A 13,407-nucleotide genomic window follows, 5' to 3' on the forward strand; every position below is an offset into this window, starting at 1 on the left:
ATTTCTCAAAGACACAGGTGTCACGATTGTCCCAATGGTTGCTCATATACACTAACTTATCTATCAATCAGTGTCTTGTCCCACAAGAATTCAAGCATGTGAGAATATCGCCTATATGAGCAAATAGATAATTATTTATCAAATCGCAAGCTTATTTTCAAATTTCAATCAGGATTCAGAAAATCAAATTCCACCGATACATCCCTACTGTACCTAACTGACTACATGAGGCGAGAGATAGACATGGGCAAGTACTATGGAATGGTTATGTGGACCTTTAAAAGGCATTCGACACAGTTAACCACTCGATACTGTTAAACAAGTTGAGGACAATCGGTTTTGACAGCGCAGGCACAAACTGGATGAAATCTTACCTTGAGGATAGAAAACAGGTGGTCGAGGTGAAGGGATCGCTGTCCTCTTCCCTCAAGGTGATGTGTCCCACACGAGAGCATTCTGGGACCATTGCTATTCTTGATTTACATTAACGACATGAAGTAAGCCCCAGATTGTCCAGAATAGGGCAGCAAGGCTGGTTCTGGGTTGTTCACTAAAAACCAATGTAAACCAAATGCATGCTCCTCTTTCCTGGCTAACAGTGTAGAACAGGTTGTCAGCTAATACTCTTATATTCTTCAAATCAGTAACCGGTAGTAAAACTCCTGCTTTTCTCATGGCCCAAATAGTTCACAGTAGCACTATGCACAATCATAATACCAGGGCGTCCAGTGAGGGGCATTTTGTACTCCCTCGTCCCAGGAAGAATGATTTGCGGAAATCTTTTATTTACAGATCTGTACCGCTCTGGAATAACCTGCTTTAAATTCTCACCGCCGCTGAAAGTAAACAGGTTTTTAAAATGAAAGTAATATTTTATCTGAGTTCTTAAATTACTTTGCTCGTTGATGATTTTTTTTAATGTTTGGTTTTATATTGTGTAGTTATATTTATATGGTAATAATTATTCTGTGACTGTAAATTGTTTGCCTGTTTTCTTATTGATGCTTTTATTTTTACATATTTTTTATTTTTGTCTGTATTGTGTAGTTACAATTATATGCTTTTACTTGTAATTGTATTGAGTTGTGGACCCCAGGAAGACTAGTGGGTTGTTGTGGCAACCAGCTAATGGGGATCCCTAATAAAAATCAAATCAAAAATCAGCATGTAACAGCAATGTGTTCCTGTTCGCGGACGATTCTGCGATCCTGGCCTTGGAGAGGTGCAAATTGAAGGTTGAAAGTGCCCTCAGCAACAAACTAAGTAATCTCTATCCCTGGCTTTCCGATAAACTGTCTGTACACCTGGGTGAAACAGAGTCCATCCTATTTGGGTCCAGGCCAGTGGTTCTTAACCTGGGTTCGAACTCTAGGGGTTCAGTGAGTCGGCCTCAGGGGTTCGGCGGAGCCTCTGCCGCGGAGGTCAAGACACACCCGACTCATCGTGTAAATAAAAACTTCTCCGTATCGGCGTATTATGCATACCCCCAAACAATGTTCCCGCTAATGTTCCATCTGATTTACAGGTGTGTAATTAGTTGTGAGTTCATGCACTGTGTTGGTTTTGTTCTTTGAACAAGGTGATGTTCATGCACGGTTCATTTTGTGCACCAGTAAAAAAAAACAACTAAAAAAAAAAAATTCACTAAAGAAGGGTTTGGTGAATGCGCATATGAAACTGGTGGGGTTCGGTACCTTTAACAAGGTTAAGAACCACTGGTCCAGGCACAACCTAGGTAAATCCCAGGGTTTTACGATTAAAGCAGGTGATACCAAAATCACCAGCAAAGACAAGGTAATTTACCTATGTTGTATATTGGACAACACTCTCTCGGGTGAAAAAATGGCATTAAAAGCAATCACCAAGATCAATAATGAAACTAGATTTTTGGCCAGGATTTCTGCATTTATCAACAGGGATTCACTTAAGACCCTTGCCGGTGCCCTCATACAGTGTCATTTTGGCTACGCCTGCACCTCATGGATCACCAGTATCCCCAAGCCACTAAAAACAAAACTGAAAACTTCCCAAAACCAGCTGGTGAGACTCCTGCTCAACAACCCATACAAGACTCACCTCACTCAAGCCCACTTTACCAAATTGGGATGGCTCAGAGTTGAGGAAAGAGTACACCAAGTTGCAATGTGCCTGGTATTCAAAATACTCAGAGAAACTGTCCCCAAGAACCTGTCAAACTATTTCACCAGAGTAAGTAATGCTCACAGGTACTACACGAGAGGGAGTTCCTCAAACCTCGTCCACCCCAAATTCAAGACTCACATGGGAAAAAATGCATTCTACTATTTTGCCACCACACATAGGAATGCACTACCAACAGACCTTAGAATAAGTACTTCCCTACTAAATTTTAAAACTGCCATAAAATCATGGCTCAGCTCAACCTCTACCTGATCTGAACCAAAATTGATCCCCGGCAACTTTCCGAAGCATCAAACAGGTTTATATGTGGTTATAGTGTATATATATTCTCTCATGCTGTTTTGCAAACTCTTGGAGTCAACATGTGCATAGTCATGTACTTAGTGTCATGTACATAGAGTATATACCCCACACCCCCATTTTTTCTATTTATTGTTTTTCAAATCACCTGACGTATACTGTGTATATGTACATAATCTATCCATTTTTTTAACGTAATTTTTTATATACATGTTACAGGTTATATATCTTTTATTATTGAGTGGATCAAGTGTGATGAATATTTAATGCACCACAATGGAAACAAGCCTTTTGGCATTTCGTCCCATCCATTTGCCTTTTTAAAGCATTACATGGATTCAATTCTTTAAGATGTCTCTGAGCTGCTACCTTACCGTGGTAGAGGAGTTTGCGTGTCCCAATGATCCTAGGAGCTATGTTGTCTGGGGGCTTTCATACCCCCTGGTAGGGTCTCCCAAGACAAACAGGTCCTAGGTGAGTGATCAGACAAAGAGCAGCTCAAAGACTTCTATGGAATTACAACAAAATGAACCCAGATTTCCCTCGCCCGGACGTGGGTCACCGGGGCCCCGCTCTGGAGCCAGGCCCGGAGTTGGGGCACGATGGCGAGCGCCTGGTGGTCGGGCCTGTCCCCATGGGGCCCGGCCGGGCACAGCCCGAAGAGGCAACGTGGGTCATCCCTCCAATGGGCTCACCACTCATAGGAGGGGCCATAGAGGTCGGGTGCATTGTGAGCTGGGCGGCAGCTGAAGGCAGGGCACTTGGCGGTCCGATCCTCGGCTACAGAAGCTAGCTCTTGGGACGTGGAACGTCACCTCACTGGGGGGGAAGGAGCCTGAGCTAGTGCGCGAGGTAGAGAAGTTCCGGCTGGATATAGTCGGACTCACCTCGACGCACAGCAAGGGCTCTGGAACCAGTTCTCTCGAGAGGGACTGGACCCTCTTCCACTCTGGCGTTGCCGGCAGTGAGAGGCGACGGGCTGGGGTGGAAATTCTCGTTGCCCCCCGGCTCAAAGCCTGCACGTTTGAGTTCAACCCAGTGGACGAGAGGGTAGCTTCCCTTCGCCTTCGGGTGGGGGGACGGGTCCTGACTGTTGTTTGTGCTTACGCACCAAACAGCAGTTCAGAATACCCACCCTTTTTGGGTACACTCGAGGGAGTACTGGAAAGTGCTCCTCCGGGTGATTCCCTTGTCCTACTGGGAGACTTCAACGCTCATGTTGGCAACGACAGTGAAACCTGGAGAGGCGTGATTGGGAAGAATGGTCGCCCGGATCTAAACCCGAGTGGTGTTTTGTTATTGGACTTTTGTGCTCGTCACGGATTGTCCATAACAAACACCATGTTCAAACATAAGGGTGTCCATATGTGCACTTGGCACCAGGACACCCTAGGCCGCAGTTCCATGATCGACTTTGTAGTTGTGTCATCGGATTTGCGGCCTTATGTTTTGGACACTCGGGTGAAGAGAGGGGCGGAGCTTTCTACCGATCACCACCTGGTGGTGAGTTGGCTGCGATGGTGGGGGAGGATGCCGGACAGACCTGGCAGGCCCAAGCGCATTGTGAGGGTCTGCTGGGAACGTCTGGCAGAGTCCTCTGTCAGAGAGAGTTTCAATTCACACCTCCGGGAGAACTTTGAACATGTCACGAGGGAGGTGCGGGACATTGAGTCCGAGTGGACCATGTTCCGAACCTCTATTGTCGAGGCGGCTGATTGGAGCTGTGGCCGCAAGGTTGTTGGTGCCTGTCGTGGCGGTAATCCCAGAACCCGTTGGTGGACACCAGCAGTGAGGGATGCCGTCAAGCTGAAGAAGGAGTCCTATCGGGTTCTTTTGGCTCATAGGACTCCGGAGGCAGTGGACGGGTACCGACGGGCCAAGCGGTGTGCAGCTTTAGCGGTCGCGGAGGCAAAAACTCGGACATGGGAAGAGTTCGGGGAAGCCATGGAAAACAACTTCCGGACGGCTTCGAAGCGATTCTGGACCACCATACGGCGCCTCAGGAAGGGGAAGCAGTGCACTATCAACACCGTGTATGGTGCGGATGGTGTTCTGCTGACTTCGACTGCGGATGTTGTGGATCGGTGGAGGGAATACTTCGAAGACCTCCTCAATCCCACCAACACGTCTTTCTTTGAGGAAGCGGTGCCTGGGGAATCTGTAGTGGACTCTCCTATTTCTGGGGCTGAGGTCGCTGAGGTAGTTAAAAAGCTCCTCGGCGGCAAGGCCCCGGGGGTGGATGAGATCCGCCCGGAGTTCCTTAAGGCTCTGGATGCTGTGGGGCTGTCTTGGTTGACAAGACTCTGCAGCATCGCGTGGACATCGGGGGCGGTACCTCTGGATTGGCAGACCGGGGTGGTGGTCCCTCTCTTTAAGAAGGGGGACCGGAGGGTGTGTTCCAACTATCGTGGGATCACACTCCTCAGCCTTCCCGGTAAGGTTTATTCAGGTGTACTGGAGAGGAGGCTTCGCCGGATAGTCGAACCTCGGATTCAGGAGGAACAGTGTGGTTTTCGTCCTGGTCGTGGAACTGTGGACCAGCTCTATACTCTCGGCAGGGTTCTTGAGGGTGCATGGGAGTTTGCCCAACCAGTCTACATGTGCTTTGTGGACTTGGAGAAGGCATTCGACCGTGTCCCTCGGGAAGTCCTGTGGGGAGTGCTCAGAGAGTATGGGGTATCGGACTGTCTTATTGTGGCAGTCCGCTCCCTGTATGATCAGTGTCAGAGCTTGGTCCGCATTGCTGGCAGTAAGTCGGACACGTTTCCAGTGAGGGTTGGACTCCGCCAAGGCTGTCCTTTGTCACCGATTCTGTTCATAACTTTTATGGACAGAATTTCTAGGCGCAGCCAAGGCGTTGAGGGGTTCCGGTTTGGTGGCCACGGGATTAGGTCTCTGCTTTTTGCAGATGATGTAGTCCTGATGGCTTCATCTGGCCGGGATCTTCAGCTCTCACTGGATCGGTTCGCAGCCGAGTGTGAAGCGACCGGAATGAGAATCAGCACCTCCAAGTCCGAGTCCATGGTTCTCGCCCGGAAAAGGGTGGAGTGCCATCTCCGGGTTGGGGAGGAGACCCTGCCCCAAGTGGAGGAGTTCAAGTACCTAGGAGTCTTGTTCACAAATGGGGGAAGAGTGGATCGTGAGATCGACAGGCGGATCGGTGCGGCGTCTTCAGTAATGCGGACGTTGTATCGATCCGTTGTGGTGAAGAAGGAGCTGAGCCGGAAGGCAAAGCTCTCAATTTACCGGTCGATCTACGTTCCCATCCTCACCTATGGTCATGAGCTTTGGGTCATGACCGAAAGGATAAGATCACGGGTACAAGCGGCCGAAATGAGTTTCCTCCGCCGGGTGGCGGGGCTCTCCCTTAGAGATAGGGTGAGAAGCTCTGCCATCCGGGAGGAGCTCAACGTAAAGCCGCTGCTCCTCCACATCCAGAGGAGCCAGATGAAGTGGTTCGGGCATCTGGTCAGGATGCCACCCGAACGCCTCCCTAGGGAGGTGTTTAGGGCACGTCCAACTGGTAGGAGGCCACGGGGAAGACCCAGGACACGTTGGGAAGACTATGTCTCCCGGCTGGCCTGGGAACGCCTCGGGATCCCCCGGGAAGAGCTAGACGAAGTGGCTGGAGATAGGGAAGTCTGGGCTTCCCTGCTTAGGCTGCTGCCCCCGCGACCCGACCTCGGATAAGCGGAAGAGGATGGATGGATGGATGGATGGAAGATGTCAATAAACTTCTGTCATGCCCGGCTCTGCCGGTTAGTGTTTGGGGCACTTTGGTCCTCCGACCCGCAGGTGGAGCTGGTCTGTGAAGACGTGCAACATCTCAGAGGGCTGCTGATTGGGCGGCCTATAAAAGGCCTCCCATCAGCATGCTCTCGCTTATCTCTCGTCCCACAGGCACATTCGTTTGGTGACCGTATGGTCACGGCAACGACGGCCGGGATTAGCACCACACTTGCACCCTTTTGGGACAACACTCATTTACTGATACATTCCTTGGTTAATTCACATTACTGATCACTGATACATGTTGTAAAATAAAAGATCTGTTGGCTAAAATGTACAAATCGGTGTGGTCTCCCTTAATGTTACAGCCACTAACAAGCCAGTGGTTGTGACATATGGGGGCTCGTCCGATCTTTGGTAGTAACTTTAGGCTATGGTAATTCCTTCTACTGGCTATGGCAGCGTAGGAAGGTACGTAGAGCTCTTTGTATTGAGTATTCCTTCTACTGGCTTTTGGAGCGTTGGAAGGTGAGTAGAGCTGAGTTACTAATTGTGAACTGCTGATAGTCAGTTGGGGCCTGTTATCAGTTAGTTAATTGGGGGATCTACTGATTTGTACTTTTGAGGCTTTGTTTGACCGTGCAAGTGTAGGTAGACACTGAATTGTTTGTTCCAGCCATCTTGGTTTAGTTTCATTGCAGTTTGTAGCATTGCATTCAGCCTCTTAGGAGCTGTCGCCTTTATCCCCATCTAGTACGGGTTCTAGGTTCCTGCTGTCACAGAGCCTGGGCGAGGGCACCGCCTTGGAGAAACGGCTGAATCGGCTTTGTCGGGATGGTACGTCTCCACAGGTATTGGTGAGTAAATGATCCTCGTCCTCGGGCTCTGTGTGAAAATAGATTAGTCTAGTGGGGGGAAAATGTTTAGGGGGATGCTCCGAGGTTAGTTTGCTGTGTTAACATAACTGTAATGTTTTAGAGACCTGGTTGGATTGGTTGGAGAGAGAGAGCCTAGCGTAATTAGAGCTAGTTTTTGGTTGGGTTGTTTTTTCAGTAGTTTCATTGTTGGTTTGGTACAGTAGCCAGATTGGTACTGACGGCCTGGGTTGAGCAGGATGGAGGCTTTTGTGGAAGCACCATCTGAGAAATTGTTGTTTGCCCTTAATAAGGAACAATTGTTGCAATTGGCAGAAAAGTATGGCATGGAATTGTCATCAGCCATTAGAACTGGTAAGAAGGGACCCTTGCGTGACTCCATTCACGAGTTTTTGTGTGAGCAGAGCATTTTGCCTTCAGGAAAAGGTGGTGACGCTCATGTGAAGGGTATGTCAGAGCCTATGCAGTCAGAGAGGGTAGGCATACTGACTTTTGAGCAACAAAGAGAGATGAAGGCACTTGAATTTGAGTGGGCGCAACAGGCTAAGGAGAAAGAACGTCTTTTTGAACTGGAAAAAATCAAATTAGAACGAGAATTGCAACAGCAAGCAGATATGGAGAGACTCAAATTTGAAAAAGAAATGGATTTGAAAAAAGGTGAAATGGACCTTACAGTACAGCTTGAGAAAATTAAAATTGAACAGGATCGTTTGAAACTAATGTCAGAAGGTAAGATTAGTGGAAATCTGTCCGGGTCAAGTATGGATAGCATGGTAAAGTATGTTCCAAAGTTTGACGAACGTGACCCAGACGTGTTTTTCTCACTGTTTGAACAGATGGCCTCTGACAAAAAGTGGAGTGAAGAGGATAGAACGGTGCTTTTGCAAACTGTACTAGTAGGACGGGCACGGGAGGCATACTTGGCATTAACACCTGTTGATAGGCACAAGTATGCTGAGGTGAAAAAAGCGGTCTTGAAATGTTATGAACTGAATCCAGAAGCTTACAGACAACGTTTCAGAAACTGGCGTAAACGTGATAATCAGACCCATGCTGAAGTGGCAAGACAGTTGAGTACTTATTTTAACCGGTGGCTCACTTCAGAGTCCGTCTCAACTTACGAAAATTTGCGTGATTTGTTGATTTTGGAGCAGTTTAAGAACATTGTACCAGATCGAATTGCAACCTACATTAATGAGCAAAAGGCAAAGTCAGTGGAGGAGGCAGCCTCGCTTGCTGATACCTTTGTGTTGACTCATAAACGTCCTCCACGGTATAATAGCCACCAACGTTATGATCCTGCTCGTTCTCCTCCACAACGTTCTCCTCCTCGTTATGGTCGTAGTTCAAATCGATCCAATTATGGCAATTCCAGTAATGTTCCTAAATTTGATAATGGAAGTAGCAAATCTCGCCCAAGCCCGACGGATAAATGTCATTACTGTTTGCAGGAGGGACATTGGAAAAAGGACTGCCCGCTGTTGAAAGGCCGTAAATCTAATGCCAAGGTAGCTGGGTGTGTTTCTGTTGTGCATCCAGTTGATTTTGGCGTCTCTGATCTAACACCGTTACCTCGTTTGGAAGTTCATTGTGAGCAAGTGATTGAAGATGGTGCATCTGTGTCAGACGAGCAGACGAAATCAGTAGAGTCAGCTGCGTCTGATTTCGCTCCATTCATTAGTGATGGCTGGGTGTCATTGGTTGGAGAGACACAAAAAGTTCCAGTTAAAATCTTAAGAGACACTGGGGCATCTGAGAGTTTCATTTCTGGAGCAGTTTTGCCATTTTCCACAGCATCTGACACTGGGAAATGTATTTTGATTAGAGGAATAGGCATGCAGTCATTTTCTGTACCGTTGCACAAAATTCACTTGTGTTCAGGATTTGTGAATGGGGAGGTGACTATTGCTGTGAGACCGTCTCTGCCTATGCAGGATATCCATGTAATTCTGGGGAACAATTTGGGTGGGTGTTTAGTTTCTCCACCTCCAGTTGTTACACCTGTACCGCTATCTGTAGAGGAGCCAGACGCGTGTTGTCAAGAATTCCCAGAAGTGTTTACTGCTTGTGCTGTGACTAGGGCAATGTCTCGCACGCAGGCGCAATCGTCGGATGTGTCCAAATCTGTGCCTATTTTTGTTCCTGAGCTGCCCGAACCTCTGTCATGTCAAGATTTAATTGAGGCACAAAAGAATGATCAGAGCTTTGAGAAATATTTTGCCTTAGTTTCTACTGATCCAACGATGGGTTACTTCATTCAGAATGGCGTTTTGCTGCATACGTGGTTGCCAGGTGTTGATCCTGAAGTGGCAGGTCAGGTGATTCAAGTGATGGTACCTGACAAATACCGTGATTTGATTTTGAGAACAGCCCATGGAGCAGAGTCTGGGCATTTTGGAGTTAAGAAAACCTACCGACGTCTTTTGGAACATTTTTACTGGCCACGGATGAAACGCCATGTATCTAGATTTGTCAAAGCATGTCATGTTTGCCAGGTTGCGAAACAGAGTACTCCCATTAAACCTGCACCACTTCAACCTATTCCGTCTGTTGGCACACCATTTGAGCATCTCATTATTGATTGTGTAGGTCCACTACCCCCTTCGAAATCTGGTTGTGTGTACCTCTTTACCATCATGTGCCAGGCCACTCGGTATCCAGCAGCGTATGCCTTGAGAACAATTACCACAAGGTCAATATTGAAATGTTTGTCTAAATTCATTTCTGTCTTTGGCATTCCAAAGGTAATTCAGAGCGACAGAGGGTCTAACTTTACCTCCAGAACATTTGCTGCAGCGTTGAAGTCGATGCAGGTGAAGCACAATTTGAGCAGCGCGTATCACGCACAGAGTCAGGGGGCATTGGAGCGCTGGCATGCCACGTTGAAGTCTCTCTTGCGCGCTTACTGTGTTGAGATGCGGAGAGATTGGGAGGAGGCGTTGCCATGGCTCTTGTTGTCTGCGCGTGGTGTAGTTCAAGAAAGCACTGGTTTTAGTCCAAATGACCTAGTCTTTGGCCACAAAGTCCGGACCTCACTGTCTGTTTTAAATGCCAATCTGGATCTGCAGAACACTCCCGTCAGTTTCATTGAGTATGTAGATGGTTTTCGTCGTAGGCTGTTGCTTGCATGGAAAGAGGCAACCGAGCATTTGACTAAAGCTCAGGTGAAAATGAAGCTGCGTTATGACCGTAAAGCGAAGATCAGAGTTTTCAATCCAGGTGATCAAGTTTTAGCTTTGCTGCCCATTCCGGGGTCACCATTTACAGCAAAATACTCTGGTCCATTTACGGTTATGAGCCAAGTGTCAGATCTCAATTATTTACTGTCAACTCCTGATCGTAAACGATCACAGCAACTGTGTCATGTGAATTTACTCAAGCCTTACCACTCTGCAGGTTCCGACAAGGCGGGTGGGATTGCTGCGAGTCCAGTGGGTCTAGCCGTTGGGGTTGGGGAACCGCTCAACTGGCCGAAGGTGGCAGCTTGGGATGAAGTGCGCGCACCTGATGATTCAGTGTTACACGGGCGCTTGGATAATACTCAGCAGTTAAAGGAGCTAGATAGTCTCCTCGGTCATTTAAGTGAGGTACAGCGTAAACAGTTGTCGGATTTGATTTTTGAGTTTTTGCCTTTGTTTTCCGACACTCCAACCTGTACCACACTAATTGAACATGACATTGACACACAGGGTGCCCGCCCAATACGACAAAGATTTTATCGAGTGGCTCCCGATAAACAGAAGAGTATGGAGGACAGTGTGCAGTATCTGCTTGATCATGGTCTCGCCAAGCCATCTTACTCCAGTTGGGCATCGCCATGTCTACTGGTGAAAAAATCAGATAACACCTATAGATTCTGTACGGATTATAGGAAAGTAAATGCTGTGACTAGACCAGATTCTTTTCCATTGCCACGTATCGAGGACTGTGTGGATCAGGTTGGGAGTGCTCGTTATGTCAGCAAATTTGATTTATTGAAAGGTTACTATCAAGTGCCTTTGACGCAGAGAGCGCAGGAGATATCTGCATTCATTACCTCTTCCGGTTTGTACTCGTATACTCGAATGAGCTTCGGTTTGCGGAATGCTCCTGCAACCTTCCAACGGCTCATGAATAGGGTCGTTGGGGGGCTGCAGGGGTGCGCGGTTTATTTGGACGACGCCGTTTGTCATTCAGACAGTTGGGACGAACATTTGGCTCGCATTCGAGCGCTTTTCCAGAGGTTGGTGGCAGCAAACCTCACAGTAAATTTAGCGAAATGCGAGTTTGCGCGCGCCACAGTCGTCTATTTGGGTAAAGTAGTCGGCCAGGGGATGGTGCGGCCCGTTAACGCAAAGGTGGCAGCTATTGATAATTTCCCTGTGCCGGCGACGAAGAAAGAACTTATGCGCTTTTTGGGTATGATCGGGTACTACCGCAATTTTTGCTGCAATTTTTCAACTGTTGTATCTCCTCTGACCAATTTGTTGAAGGGTGGCGCCAAATTCATTTGGTCGAAGGAGTGTCAGCAGGCTTTCCAGAATGCAAAGCTTTTGTTAACATCAGCTCCGGTCCTGGCTGCACCCAAACTGGATCTGCCATTCCAGCTGCAGGTGGATGCAAGCCAGGTGGGAGCAGGTGCGGTCCTCTTGCAGGCTGATGATGATGGAGTAGCCAGACCGGTTTGCTATTTTTCAAAAAAATTCAACAAATACCAATTTAATTATTCAGTGATTGAAAAGGAAGCATTAGCATTGATTTGGGCATTGCAACACTTTGAAGTCTATGTGGGAGGGGGTCTCCATCCAATTGTGGTCTACTCAGATCACAACCCTCTCACTTTTCTGCAGTCTTTCAAAGGGTCCACCAACCAGCGCCTGTTGCGCTGGGCACTGTTTCTGCAGCCATTCCACCTGTTGATCCGCCATATTCGCGGGGTGGAAAATGTAATGGCTGATGCGCTCTCTCGGGCTCTGGACCAGGAGGTCTAATCATCTCTACTCACTCCTAACCTGCGGTTTTTCTCTGTTTCCCTTAAAGGTCGCTGTCCGGGTACCAGGATTTGCTGGGTGCAGGGAAGGTCGGAGGGGAAGGAGGGTGTTTGGGATGGTTTGGGTTCTGGTTGGTCTGGGGTGGAGGGGAGGTGCGTCAGTGGGACTAGAATATAGCTACTGGGGCTACTGTAGTTTTTTGTTTTCTATTTTTTGATGGTGCTTCAGAGACCCAGTTAACACGGGTCTCTGTTTTTAAGGGGGGGGATGTCATGCCCGGCTCTGCCGGTTAGTGTTTGGGGCACTTTGGTCCTCCGACCCGCAGGTGGAGCTGGTCTGTGAAGACGTGCAACATCTCAGAGGGCTGCTGATTGGGCGGCCTATAAAAGGCCTCCCATCAGCATGCTCTCGCTTATCTCTCGTCCCACAGGCACATTCGTTTGGTGACCGTATGGTCACGGCAACGACGGCCGGGATTAGCACCACACTTGCACCCTTTTGGGACAACACTCATTTACTGATACATTCCTTGGTTAATTCACATTACTGATCACTGATACATGTTGTAAAATAAAAGATCTGTTGGCTAAAATGTACAAATCGGTGTGGTCTCCCTTAATGTTACAGCCACTAACAAGCCAGTGGTTGTGACACTTCTCAATAAAATCAATCAATCAATACATTACCAATCCAACCATATATTTTCTACCGCTTGTCCCTTTCGGAGACGCGGGGGGTGCTGGAGCCTATCTCAGCTGCATTCGGCAAGTAGGCGGGGTACACCCTGGACAAGTCACCACCTCATCGCAGGGCCAACACAGACAGACAACATTCACACTCAGATCCACACACTAGGGCCAATTTAGTGTTGCCAATCAACTTATCCCCAGGTGCATATCTTTTGGAGGTGGGAGGAAGCCGGAGTAGCCGAAGGGAACCCACGGACTCATGGGGAGAAGATACAAACTCCACACAGAAAGATCCCGAGCGCAGGATTGACCCAAAATACAAATGCTTAACTTCATGTCCAACGATGTAATGTTCGCCAATTCCCCCAGTGATGGACAGCAACTGCCACCCCTTTGCCATCAATAGTGGGGTGGGAGGAAGGGGCTGTGTTTTTTGTAATAGTAAGAAAAAAGGGAGAGTGATAAATGGAGGACGAAAGGGGGGAGGGAGGGTTAAGACCTAAGTTGAGCCCAATGGATGGTAATATATGCGTCTCTATTGTGGTGAATCAATGCACCGTGCGTTAATGAGGGGGGGCAAGTAGGCCCGTAGGGAGCGATGACGAGATATCTTCTGCCTCACACTGTGTCCCACTTCCCAAGAAACACACTCAAGACCACTCAGTGCCGAGCCAGAAACTCTTT

This window comes from Nerophis ophidion, linkage group LG18 (assembly GCF_033978795.1).
Source record: "Nerophis ophidion isolate RoL-2023_Sa linkage group LG18, RoL_Noph_v1.0, whole genome shotgun sequence".
Taxonomy (NCBI): Eukaryota; Metazoa; Chordata; class Actinopteri; order Syngnathiformes; family Syngnathidae; genus Nerophis; species Nerophis ophidion.